The 13,967-nt window shown below is 35.6% G+C and overlaps 1 protein-coding gene and 1 long non-coding RNA gene across 9 annotated transcripts in view; one reads left to right on the top strand and one right to left on the bottom strand.

Annotated features, from left to right (window-relative positions):
- CD36 (CD36 molecule (CD36 blood group)) overlaps positions 1-8,531 on the bottom strand; it is an 80,979-nt gene extending 72,448 nt beyond the window's left edge. Inside the window, exon 1 of one of the 3 annotated variants that reach the window (XM_017880424.1) lies at positions 8,310-8,531. The gene's annotated coding sequence lies outside the window, so the exon portion shown is untranslated. Of the gene's footprint in view, positions 1-8,241 lie in introns of all 3 variants that reach the window. The other 2 variants (XM_017880425.1, XM_017880431.1) reach the window with 2 other exon arrangements.
- The window catches only part of LOC108534869 (uncharacterized), a 109,324-nt gene that overhangs the window by 54,770 nt on the left and 40,587 nt on the right, over positions 1-13,967 (top strand). For all 6 annotated transcript variants that reach the window (XR_001887053.1, XR_001887051.1, XR_001887049.1 and 3 more), the window contains one exon: positions 3,482-3,616. This is a non-coding gene — a long non-coding RNA (uncharacterized LOC108534869). The remainder of the gene's footprint in view (positions 1-3,481; positions 3,617-13,967) is intronic.

The following is a 13,967-nucleotide window of genomic DNA, read 5'->3' as shown; positions in this document are numbered from 1 at the left end:
AAAAAATTAGCCGGGTGTGGTGGCGGGCACCTGTAGTCCCAGCTACTCGGCAGGCTGAGGCAGGAGAATCGCTTGAATCCAGGAGGCAGAGGCTGCAGTGAGCCAAGATCAAGCCACTGCACTCCAGCCTGGGTGACAGAGCAAGATTTTGTCTCAAAAAAATAAATAAATAAATAAAATAACTGTTCAAAATCTGTTCAAAAGAAGATAGAGGAAAATTCTAAGTCTGTTGCACTAAAACTTCACTAAAGAAGCCTGAGTGACTACACTGAAGATATACTATTCTTGTATTTATAAAAGATGACATAAAAATAGCATAATATTAGGAAGCTAAATTACCCTCTCCGTAAATGGCTACCAAAATAATTGTAGGTGGATTTTAAATAACTTCCTAGAAGGGATTAAAAATCTTAGGTAGTCTGAGGTGGGACATTTAGAGCGCAAATATAGATTCAGGGAAACAATAAGGATAATGATAATGATAATTACAATGACAATATAGTAACAATTTTTAAAAAGGCATTGTAAATACCAAGTTAAACATTTTTTTATCGTTTTCATGCACCAATTTTTGAGAACTACTGTGATAAATCTAGTCTCATTTAATTAGCTGTTAAAAGTGAGCTGTGTGCTTTTGGATAATACTTCTCACTCTTCAGTTTGCAGTATTCACTTGCCAGTCCTTGTTTTCCAAGGAAGGATTTAAACCTAGATCAGACCCAGAGCTTGGCTCACCCCTCACAGTGCACGTCCTTTGCTAATCTTATCTTGCCCTCAACCCTTTGCCTACATAGCAAGCACCTGCTGGGTGATTATACTTGTAACCTGAACCAAATTCTGATCTGGCTCCCCTCACCAACAGATCACAAGCCAGAAGACAGGCAAATACTAACTCAAGCTTTTTGCGACTATTTTTTCTGACTCTAATGCTGTATTACATCTCCTAACAAGCTCTTGTTGAACTCTTCAGATTACATGTGAAATTATTCTGCTATCATAGTTTGAATCATCAGCTTTGTTTTATTTATATATGCTTTTATTCCCTCCAATTACATTGGCAATTGATTAATCAGTAGCCCTTGCAAGAGTAAACTTAAATACATTCCTAAAGTATTTTTAGTTTGGACTTCTGATTGATTGGAGAAAACGTGGGAATCAACAAAACAAAAACCTGACACCCCCCTCAAGTAGCTCTCAGCAGGTCTAGGAAGGCAGATTCATAAACAGACAATTCTAACAGGCTGTGATACCTATACTCAGGTGGGCAGAGTGGATGGTGAGGGAGAGAAGGTGTTAAAGGACAGTGGTGGAGGAAGTGGTTCCTTATGCCGGGACTGCATATAAAGATCCGGGTACGGAGTGGGAGAAGGTAGAGTGGATCATAGGCATTTCCCCAAATAGAGATACATAAAAAAACATACAAAATAATAAACATACAACTGGAAAAACAAATTTCAGTAAGGCTTCGGTACAGTGTATGAGTTTTGGAAGAACAAGACAAAACAGCAGAAAAGTGGCCACAAATGAACACAAACATGATGCCGTAATTTAACACATAATATACCAAACTTTATATTATATGTGTGCCTTGATTACCTGGAATTCATTCTCTTGGGGGTTTATCTTGAAAGCAACATAGGACTACTCAAGGATTTTTAGGGAAGTAGTACATGATAAAATTTGGGTTTAGGAGATGACCTTGGCATCAGCATGGAGAATGGATTGGAGGGAAGGCCAGAGGAAGCCTATCAAAATAATCTAGAAAGGAAATTATGTAGTTGGACTTAAAAAGCAGCTATGTGGGTGGGGGTAGGAAACATGGGAAATATTTCAGAAATATTTAGTGGATATGGAAGATATTTAGAAGGTAGCATGAATAGCTAAGGCTTGGTGACTAATTAGCTAGGTAGAGAGGAAAAATTGTAAGTCTCAGGTTTTACGCCTGAGTAACAAGACAAAAGGAGGTACTGGAGGGGAAATACAGGACCAGGTTTAGGGGTGGGGTGGGGTGGGGTTAGTCCTATCAGGGTTTAATATTGGCATTTTCACTAACTGGCTGCAAGATCCTGAGCCAAATTCTAAATCTCTCCAAGTCTGTTTACTCATTTGTAAAATGGAGATAACACTATCTATTTTAAAATTATTGTAAAACTTAAATAATATTTAACCCTTCTATGGCATTTACAATATGCAAGACACTTTTATGAGTATTTTGTATGCATTAAGTTGCTTATCTTGGACAGTTACCCTATGAGGTAGGTATGTTTATTATCCATGTGTTACAGATAGGCAAGCAGAGGTACAAAGAAGTTTACTAACTTGTCCGAGGTCACAGAGCTGGGGAGTTAGAGATCTAAGTTTCAAACATACGCAGTCTAACAGTAGAGAGTACGCCTCAGGCAATAATTTACTTCTCATTAAATACTAGGCACTTTGCATAATTATTTTTAGAGTGCTTTGCAGGTACTACGTAGGTAATAAATAGCTATTAAAATTTAACCATTTTATTTTAAAATAATTTGCAGGGGATATGTTATATGCATATATATTATTGAAGGCTGGGATAAATTCAAGCCTAGTAAAAGATACTCACTTGGGGATTATAATTTAATTTTGAACATAAAAATGTACATCTTGAATCAGAACACATTAACAAGGTTATATGGCTCAGGCCTGTAAACTCAGCACATTGAGAGGCTGAGGCAGGCGGATCACATCAGGAGATGGAGACCATCCGAGCTAACACAGTGAAACCCCGTCTCTACTGAAAATACAAAAAAGTTAGCTGGGTTGGCAGCGGGCGCCTGTAGTCCCAGCACTCGGGAGGCTGAGGCAGAATCTCTTGAACCTGGGAGAAGGAGGTTGCAGTGAGCCTAAATCGCACCACCACACTCCAGCCTGGGTGACAGAGCGAGACTCCGTCTCAACAACAACAACAACAACAAAAAGAGTTTAGATACTTTCAACTTGAGAACCTGACCTACTGGCATGGAGATATATGGGTCTGAAGTTGAGAAGAGTGATTGGAGCCATAAGATGTAGATTGGGGTCTCCTCAACATACAGATTATAGGTGAAGTCATGAAAATTGATATCACTTAGCAAGTGGGGGATGGGGAATGGGAGCCTAGAAAATCTGCAGAAATGGAAACTGAAGAAAGCAATATGGCTAGACAAGGGCATAAAAGGTCACTAACTTCTACAAGCCTCCACATCCTTACTTGTAAAAAAATCAGTAGGTCTTAGTTTTAGAGTGTGCTAAGAACTATCCCCACTTCTGTTTGTAGCTTTTGCTATGAAAAAAATGTAAACATTGGGAGAGCAGCTGAAAGTTGACGTCCAGCCCTAAGCCTCAGAAAAAAAGAAAAGGCAAGCTTCATAGCTGTTGCTTTGCCATGGTAAATAATTAAGTGCTTTTCTTTTTCTTCTTTTTTTCAAAATACCACTCAGATTGTTTCAGTTGCTTTTTATTTATTCTACAGGATTTCAGCTTCAGAAACTCTCTTGCTGTTACTATGTACAGAAGTTTTGCATGGGAGAGTTGAGAGAACAAAATGCTACCTTTAATACTCAAGAGGAATATTAATGGGGTGGAGAAGATAATGGGAGGAATTACAGTAAGCTTCCTGTTTGCCTCTTAATTCTAGAATTTATTTTTCCCTTTGCTTAATCCTGTATTTCCCAACTTCATCTGGTAAACCATACAGAATTTTGTTGAATGATTATAACAGGGCTGCAGTACAAGGATACAATACACAAAGATTGGAAGACTGAAGGGGAAGGAACTTTCAAGCAGCTGTCTAGGTCAGAAAGGAACTAAGGGATGGAGAAAGAAAATGGGTGATGCCTGTACTTTTACCACCAGCTAGCCACCATCCCCAAACGTCAGAGAGGGTTTTGAGGGGATATGTGACTAGGCTAGCAAAGAACAGTACTGTGCATGCTGTGGTTGTTCAAGAAGTGAAAGGTGGAGAAATCACAGCCCTTTCCTGGAGGAAAGATTAGCAAATCTCCAAGACGACCCTTGGGCCCAGAGTGAAACTGACTGAGCTAAATGTTTCTCTCTGGCTTCATCCAAAACTCAGTACAGACAGCAAAGAGATCTAAGAGACTGTACACAGTAGCAAGCACATCTAAGTTTCGCATGCAGACTGGGGAAAGGACTAGGACATCAGTGAGAGGCATTAGGTGAAATGAATGAGCTTCATAAACGATTTACTGAGACATTCTCAGCATCTGTGAGTTTATATAGTGTCTTATAAATTATAGAATATTTCTCTGTTAAATCCCATAATTCATTTTATGAGTAGAGGATCTGTCTTATATTATAAAAATAAACAAACCCACAGACATGCTGGGAAGAACAGCAGTAGTAACATTCCATTAAACTACCTACCTGAGAATTTAATACAAAAAAAAGTTGCACAGCTGTATGTATTACGTTATAGTAGAGAGCTACGTCAATTTGGATATTTTTAGAAAAAGTGCTAAACATAAGAAACAAATGTATCTAAGTTATTTCCATAATGCAAAATTCTTAAAATTTTAGTCATAGTCCTTAGAAGAAGATGAATATTTTGATTTAGGAAATAGTTAGACAATAATTTAAATAAATGAATAAAATCTGAGTTATTATTATGTATGAGTCAGAAACGGAGGCATTGCTGTTATTAATACAAGTAGTTACAAATGGAATAACTCCATTACCTTTATGGTGTTTATATGCAAGCAAGGTGCTCCAACTCTAGGCAATAGCAAAGGTCTGTAAGGAATGCTCTTATCCCTGCATATTAAGCTTATCACAGCTCATACCTTTCTGCTCTGTAATTCCTTGTCTATGGCATCTGCTTAGATGTACCTATTGACCAAGCAGCTCTTAAAAGGATAGGGCTAATAGAAATTAAAAGTCTCCCCAAGAGACCAAGATAAAATCAAGAATACTATTTATTCCCCATTTCAGATGAAATAGTTCAAGAAGAAATAATGTAGGAAGTTATCAATCCTAAAGCTTAGAATCCAGACTACAGTTATTTTATTCTGGAGAGGCTTCCTAAGTTGTGTGAAGTTACTTAGCATTTTAAGAGTAAATGATGCAATAACGAGAAGCTTAGAGTAAGCAATGGAAACAACTCTGCCAGTATCTTCCTTCTAGTCCTTCTGGAAATATAACTGTCACTCGTTTGGTCTATTTTTCCCCCCAGAGACTGATAACACTTTAAGGGAGCTGTTGTTGTGGGGTCATGGGGAAAAGTGTCCATAAAATGATGAATATGCTTTCACCATTTACTAACAGTTTTGTTTGTTAACCTTCATCAAAATTTCATTCTATATGAACAAGGTTCAGAAAACCGCCTGTAAAATGATCCTAGATTCATATAAATGTTCAGCACAACATTATTTCTAATAGCATTTCCTAAAGCAGTGTAGGTGTTCATTAAATATTTTTGAAAGAGTATGTCAATGAATAAAGGTATTTGAAAGATAGCAACTCCATCATGTATTCAACCAAAATAGGTATTTCATGTTTTAGGGCTCAGTCTTAAAGTAGATATCCAGTTTACTTAAAATTTTATATCTTCTATAAAAGACAGTATGCTTTGGGTTCTATTTTATGAGACCATTGTATTGAACACACTAATGTTTATTACTTCATTTCTAAAACTTACCGGAATGAGATACAAGAAGTAGATCTTGCAGTGGCATTTGCTACATTTTAAATAAAGTTACAATGAAGTTTCAACATGGGACCAAAGGAACCTCCAAATGAATTTCAGTTAGACTGAAGTGTTCTTATTAAGTCATGGTCGTAAAATAAGACATGACTTTTTTTTATTTTCTAAAAATTAAAATGAGAAAAGTAATATTTATAAGACTTAATGAGAAGGAACAACATTAATGAAGAGATGAAACTAATAATAATTTATTTTTAAAAACTATCCTCATTTCACCTTTAAACATCACAAGCACTGAAGGGCAAACAATGCTTTTCCATTTGAGCACAGTCCGGAGTCCTTGGTGAATGAGCCAAGCTGTCTTCTATGTCCCCTCTAATGCTTGCCAATTTTCTGTCATTTCCTTCTTTGTACGATAGTTTGTGTGACAAAGGTCTCTGGGTATATTTCAAAACATCTTTAGCTATTTAACAGGGTACCAACAAGCACGTATCTAAAAGTGTTACTTCTTCTCCACATGGTTTGTCAGAAGATACAAATCAGAATTCACTTTACCCTTTCCATAAAGAAATGACTTGAAAGCTTATTGTGGAACCAACGGCATACTTTGTTAAAAAACAAACAAAGAAAGAAAGTTTCCAGTGGCTTAGCCAATTACTGTACTTCTACATACAACACTAAAACTATTTACTGGACTATATTATTTTTCTATTCCTTGCACACTTACATTTGAGATCATTTTCTTTTCCTGATGAGCATGTATTGTTTGTGATTGAACCACTGTGGATTAGACATAACTGAGGATTCTAGTCACATGATATGGAAACCCAACCTCATTCCCACCCTCTTCAGTACCTCCACTTGCTCCTCACAGAATGCAATAAAGTGATGTACTTCACAATTTTTATCTGAATTGCAATCTTTAGGAAAATCATAAACATCAGACAAATACATTTTCCTTTTCACTTATTTTATAGCATTTCTTTATTTCAAAATTGGGATTTTTTTCAAATAATTTAACCTGAAGCTTTATTAGTTTGTAAATACTAAGCATATCAGATTAAATTCCTTAGTCATCTTAATCAGTAATTTGTGGTGAAAAGCAAAATGAGCCACAGTTACATCAACAGCTTTATATTATATTTCTTTGCTCTGAAACGTTTCCTTCCATTTAATCATCCCACTCTACAACTCTACAACCTTAAGCTGTCTTTTTTCAATGATTTGTCAGCAGTTTAACCACCCCCCCCCCGCCTTTTTTTTTGCCTGACAGTAATTCTTGAGTTCCAGAGCATATCTTTTTCCCAGGTGAAAATTGTTTTATTATCCTCAGGTGTTTGCTTTCTTGAACTCTTAGAACAGTTAATTCCACAGTTGTCATTATACTTTACAAAAGGGTCAGATTCCAAATAATTAGTAATTGCACAGTACATCATTTGAAAATATTTTTCCTTTCTTCTTGTCAGGATTACAGGAGTCTCATATATTGCCCCACAAATCCACTTTTATTATTTAGTCAGTTATAACTGAAAACAAGATAGCTTGCCAATTTCTCTTTGAGACAGAGATCCCATCTGAATTGTTGAGTCCTCTCAAGGAGTGTGAACAAGAAATTTACCCCTTTGGAAGTATTAGCCTTAAATGGTTACCCAGAATTCGGTCTAGCACCAAGCAACCATTCCCCAAATAATAAAAGAAAGTGACCTTTTTTGTAAAGGCAAAGAAACCTATCTAATTCATTCCAGGGCTTGTAGAATAGCATGGAGAAACAGAAGGAATTGCTTTTTTTTTTTTTGTATCAACCTTAATTGTGTCTCAAAATATGCATAACTTGACTTTCTGTATAAGTAACGACTTTGTCATTCTTGGCGGTGTTGTCTGATCTTATGTAGTCATATTATGAAACATACCATATAACAAAAATTTTGCTAGGTAACAAAATCTCCCCCTACCCCACAAATAAGACATGCGGCACCCACACTCAAGAAAATTTTTATGATCACTAATGATTAGTAAGTTTTATGTATAAAAATAGTTTTTTCTTCTGTCTAGGAGTCAAATTAATATTGGTCTTTTAGATTATTTCTTAAATATATTTGTCAGTTGTGACAGCAAGGCAAAAAACATTTTCAGAGTCCCAAGAAAGAAGGTCATTCAAATTCTAGTCTCATTTTAAATACAAACTTTTCCAGGTTGGAAGAGGATAATCAAATTGGCCAGATTTTTAGAGTATCCTTTTGAAAATATTAATCTTCTTAAAAACCTATCAGAAAACCGAAACAAGAAATCTAAAGGAAAATAAGTTTCAAGTAAAATTACACTTTTGAAATCATGAGAAGTTTGGGTTTTCTGATGTTTTCTAAGTAAAATACATGAAATAGGCAACTTGAAATCCATAGCATCCTTTGGAATTTAGAGACTTGTGGAAATGTAAGGTTTAAGGGTTAAAAAGCAAATTTCTTTAACCATTTGGTTAAAACTTACAAATAAGTTAAAAGAAGCATCACAGACTAAACTATTATATCAGATAATAATTGCCTTTTAGAGAGCCCAAAATAATAGTTACTTACTAGATGATAGTGCATCAACTACAAAAACATTTACAGCCACACTTCTAAACAAAAAGCATTCTGCTCACCAACTTCTAGAAGAGCTTGCTTTCGCAGATGTAGAACCTCAAGACTGGCTCCAGAGTCTTGCAGGAGGAGATGCAGAAAGTAAACAGGATTTCCACGACATAGCAGCTGAGAACTCAGAAATGAGGCACAGGCTCTCACCCTTCATCTATCCTTAAGGCTACCCTGACATCTGAAAACCATTGACATCCTGAGCCTTCCAGCACTTCGGATGCATGCCTAACACAAGATAAATATAGATCCCTGACACCTGAGCAAAATGGAATGAACGTTGACTTGAAAAACCTCGCTCCTTTTGGGCCTCAGCTGAAGAAAATAAAACTCTTAATCCTTTCCCTGATAGAACCTGTTATTCCCCTTAAAAGATGGTTGCTCTACTTATGAAACATAGAAATTCAAGTAATTAATAATCAATAATAAATTAGCTTCACTTCATGATTGCCATTTGCTCTGATAGTAAAGAGAAAGGCTCAGATTTTCCTGTCTTAAGGATAAAACAACATAAAATGAATATTGATTACTATTGAGTCAACAAACAGATTTTTGTTCCAGTGACTTTTGTAGGTGAGTCCCTGTAAACTTTCTTAGTACTTTTTCTCCTCTATGTTTTCAATAGTCATTTGGTCATTTTTTGTTTGCCTCAATTAATGAGGGCCATGCACTGCCAGAGTTCTTTGGTTTAAATTATTGTTCTTTGAATCTTTTTGAAGGGTTGTAGATTGTATTTGGTTTACAATATATTTTGCTTAGGACTTCCGGTAAACATGAATAAAGCTCTACTCTCAGCCCAAACAGACCCTGTGATGAAAGTTATTACTCTGAAGATACAATGACAGGATTTCTAAATTACTTTCTAGGATTTATATATTAAGAATCTCTAATTCTATATACTAAAGCAAAGTGAACAGAGAAACTGGAAAAGCCATATTGCTCTCCTGATATTTACATATTTTCAATTAAAATTTCTTTTACAGAATCACGTTAAAGGAAAATTATACACTCTTTAAATAAAACTATTCTGTATCAAGTAGTAACCACTATCCACAAAAAAGGTTGTTTTGTCAAATTACCATAACCAGTATTTTCATCATATTTTAATAATAGGTCCTATGTATTGAGCACTGTTCATGTGCCTGATGCTTTACGATGTAGATACCATCTAATTAATTCTACTTTTCTAATCCCAAAATAAGCTTTCAAATTAACATTTTAGGCTCACTTTCCAGAGAAGAAACTGCAACTAAAAGGCTAAGTTTTGATAATGGACACATGGTGAATAACTGATTCATTTGAGAGTCTAACCCACACAATTTTGACCCAAAAGCAAGTTTTCTTTTCCATCCTCCAACATAGTTGCAGGCTAAAAATGACTTTAATCTACACTTTGTCTGTATCAGATTAGCCACCCTTTGAGCAAGTTCAAAGCTTTTTTGCTTTTTTGTTGCTTAAACAAAGTTACAGAAAGCACAGAAATGGTCCCTAAAGAGTATTGCTATGACACCAGGACATTCCCAGAAGCATTATGTCCTTCACACGGGAAAAAGAGAGAAGATCCATAAGCCACCACTCTAGCAAGGGAGATTTTTCATTTCTTGCATTTATGCATTTCACGTTCTCCTTGCCAGTTTGTATGAGCAGACTTTGATCTTCCAGATCCTGGAAGGCCAGCCCTGATGGCCACCTCTCAGCCAGTCATAGGTCTGATATGTGACATAGAGAGGGACAACCAGGTGGCAAGGAATTGGTCCTTTAGGTCAGATGGTCTTTACATGAAAAGTAGGGTCACATATCTCCAGATATTATAGAATGTGACCTTTTTAATTAAGGAAAAAAATGTTTCCTGTGTGTAAAAGTTTTCTCTATTATTTGAACTTTTACACAAATTATTTTATCAAAGAAGAAACCATGTTAAAAATTCAGTGAACACAGCTATGCATATTTTCTATGAACACAGTAAATATCATAGACTGCCTCTGACATTGTAAGTATTGTTATCTTCAAATATGGATTATGTCCCATAAAAATAGGAAATCCTGTATTTCCTTTCCACGAATCACATATGCATTATCATTAAACTGTTTACTCCCTGCTGGGCATGAGCTATAGGGATAGGTGGTGAGGGAGAGGGAAACGTTGTGGTGGATTGTGCTAAAAAGCCTGATGGCTCTGTGGTAAATCACTGAGACAAGACCATTGACTCCCTCCATTTAGGGAATCCCTAAGAGTTTTCTTCACCAAGTGTCTTCAAACCTGAATATTTCACCACAGAATGTCAATTGAAACTTAGGAGTTTTTTTTGTTGATTTTTTTTTTTTTTTTTTTTTTTTTTTTTTTTTTTTTTTTTTTTTTTTCCAGTTGGTTGTCTGGCCTAACTTTAAGCCATTAAAGTTGAACCAACAATCCTGTTGCTAACAGCAGCTCCTTCCAGCTGTTGACAGAATGTCCTTCACAAGACAGTATCATAGAATTTCCCATTTCTGTGTGAACATCTTTTTCGCAAAACAAGTAATTAAGTTCAGCTGCACATATGCAAAGCATCATCAATATACAGGCAGTAGTAGGATTCATGTTTTCACTCCTATCCAGCACTTCCCATGTCCTGTTTCTCTGAAGTCTTCTGAGTGCTATTCCTCTTCCAGATAATTTTCTTCACTATTCCATCACCATCATCCAAATGTGCTTCAAGTATTATTACTGACATTTACTTCATCCTTGCATATGTAATGCTGAGTGTGTTTAGGACTTTTAAAATTAATAATATGATGCTTAAAAATTAAAATTTTAAATCAAAGATTTGCCCCTTACTTGTATATTTCTGTCCATTGTGTAAGAGTTAACAGTGAACTGTCCTTGAACCCCTGGCTCTGAAATGCAACCGGGAAGGAACAGTTTGTGGCCTTCTAGAGAAATTTTGGCATAAACCCCTCTGCCCACTTGAAAAACAATGAGTATTATTCAACAAGATACTTACACATTAACCTTGCTAACTTGTGTTTAGGAAAACATATTTGAAAAAATGCCCTAGTGTCATTATTAGCTTGCCTAAACTATAAATTCAGGCTCTGAAAGATACTTGAGGGCTAATATGTAAGTGATTCTATTAGCGCACTCTTCTTACCAGGGTTTTTTGTTTGCTTGCTTGTTTGTTCTTATGGAATAAACAGTTTCTCCCAAACACATCCTTCGTTAGGAGCATTTTTCTGCAGGAAAGCTATGACAAAGGTTTACTATTAGTCTTCTCAGCTTAACTTGCTTTTCTCTAATCTAGCATATGTGAAATGTCCTTATTCTAAACATCAGATTAAGGTAAAGCTTTTATTGCTATTGCTGCTCACAACTGACTTCAATATATATATTGTTTTCTCAAACAATGCTAAGAGTGAATTTTAAGTGTACCACATACATGATAACTATGTGAGATAATTTATATGTTAATTAGCTAGATTTAGTCATTCTGCAATCTATGTATACTTCAAAACACATAATATTTTACACAATAAATATGCACAATTTTATCTGCCAATTTAAAAATAAAATAACATTATGTATGTTTGAAAAAGCTGACGTTAGGGAAGAGTGCTTACTCTGTGTTTGGTCTTCAAACGTAATGAAGAACAATGGAAATATATGCTATTAAAATAATTTAACGGAGTAATGTTTCAAATCTTTGAAGCCTAAAATTATTGCTAAATTAATATGCTTATTTATTTCCTCCATTCTATTGTCATCTTCATTAATTATAAAAGCCTTGTCAAGAATTTGCAAGAGACAGTATGGCCCCAAAGAAGCATTCTTCCCTTTTAAGATGGTTGGGTTATCAGTTAATCATTTTTCACTCAAAAGCAAGCTATATTGCAATTCTGTTTATATATACGTTTTGTGCTACTCCTTTGGGGAAAAAATGGTAAAGAGTCAAAATTGTACTCTCAAGTATATTAATTGTTTAGTGAAGGGGAAAAAAGTTGCAATGTGAAAAGCTAGACTGAGAGATCAGAGAGGCTTTCCTAATAGATGCATACATCTATTACATACATGTATACACATATACATAGATGTATGTTGTATATATGTGTGTGCATATGGATATATAATGTACATATGTAAATATATGGATATGTATGGATATTATATGTATATGTATAAGGGAGTGTATGTATACATGTGTGTGTGCACATGTGTGTATATACATCTGTATATATACACACACAAATATATACACATACATACATACATAGACACATATATATACACACAAACACACACGCAAATATGTATACATACATTCCCATATACATGTACATACAAGATTGAGCTAAATAAACAATATCTAAAAATGAGTAAGTTTTAACTGGCAAAGAATTAAGGAAAGCATTCAAAGATAAGGGAGCAGCAACTGAAATGAGCCTGCCAGGGACAGTTAAGAGCACAGTAGGTTTAAATAACTGAAAGCAGAAAGCAGAAGGCCAATGCCCCTGGATGACAGAGAAAAGGGAAAATAAGAGATGATGCAGAAGGTTTAGAGATGGGCCAGATATCAGAGTAGTTTCTAAGGATTTATCCCAGGAACAACAAGAAGCCTTTGAAATATTTTAATATGGGAAGATTCACGATTGGATCTGAATGACATTGAAAAGAAAAAGTCTCCAACAGCAGCATGGTTAATGGATTGAAGAGAGATAAGAATTCATGTGGAGAAACCAGCAAGGCAATTACGATTGACTGCAATGGCCATATGGCCTAAAAGGATGCAGAAAAAAGTGGAGAACAACCAATGGATTTAAGACATATTTAGAAAGTAATATCAACAGGTTTAGTGATAATGGTGCGCGAGGAAATGAGAATAAGATTAATTGAGGAAGTCTCTAAATGAGAGCTATTCTAGAAATCATTCTATACCCTACCATGAACATTCATGCTTTGGATAACAAATCAGAACACATCTAGCTACATGATTGGTATACAGCAGGTGCTGAAAAGATATTTCCTGAATGAAAGAATAAATAAATGAATGAGTGAATAGAACTGAATCCAATGTCAACACAATTGAACAGTGATATTGAAACATCAGTATATCTGTTTAGTTTGGTTACCACAGGAGGCGTTCACAAGGGTATGGCAGGGAGAATTACAACACACCAAGTGACATCGTAGACACTGTGAGTCCAGGGAGATACTAGTTAATTCTCACAGAGAAAAGACCAAAGGAAACTAAAAGAAACCCAATACTAAAAGGAAAAAAGCTAAGCATGATTTACAGAAATTATGCAAGAGTCTTGCACACATCTGGCTATGTGCATAGAGCTTGTAATCTAATGGAAACTTGGGTCCCCCTGGACCAAGAACAAGTAATATCTACAGGACATAAAGTCCCTCTTCCAGCACAACAAAACAACAGGCTGGTAGCCAATTATGGTAGCAGCCAAGCAGATGTCCCACTGGTTTTTAAATCAGACACAGAGACTTGGTTTGTTATCATTATTACTTCCATGCTGTAGCACTTATGTTTATGAAACTTTGTTTTGATGTTATCAAAGAGTAATCAGCAACAATCAAACAATTCTTATTGTAATTTTTGACAAGGATTGTACAAAGCTGTATCTAGTGAAGCATAGCTCCATCCTCTTTCTTAGAGCAAAACATGGGAGGATTAAGTATGACGG

The sequence above is a fragment of the Rhinopithecus bieti genome, unplaced genomic scaffold (genome assembly GCF_001698545.2).
Source record: "Rhinopithecus bieti isolate Rb0 unplaced genomic scaffold, ASM169854v2 scaffold_11291, whole genome shotgun sequence".
Taxonomy (NCBI): Eukaryota; Metazoa; Chordata; class Mammalia; order Primates; family Cercopithecidae; genus Rhinopithecus; species Rhinopithecus bieti.
The sequence above is the reverse complement of the archived record's forward strand: the minus strand, read 5'-3'. Positions and strand labels throughout refer to the sequence as shown.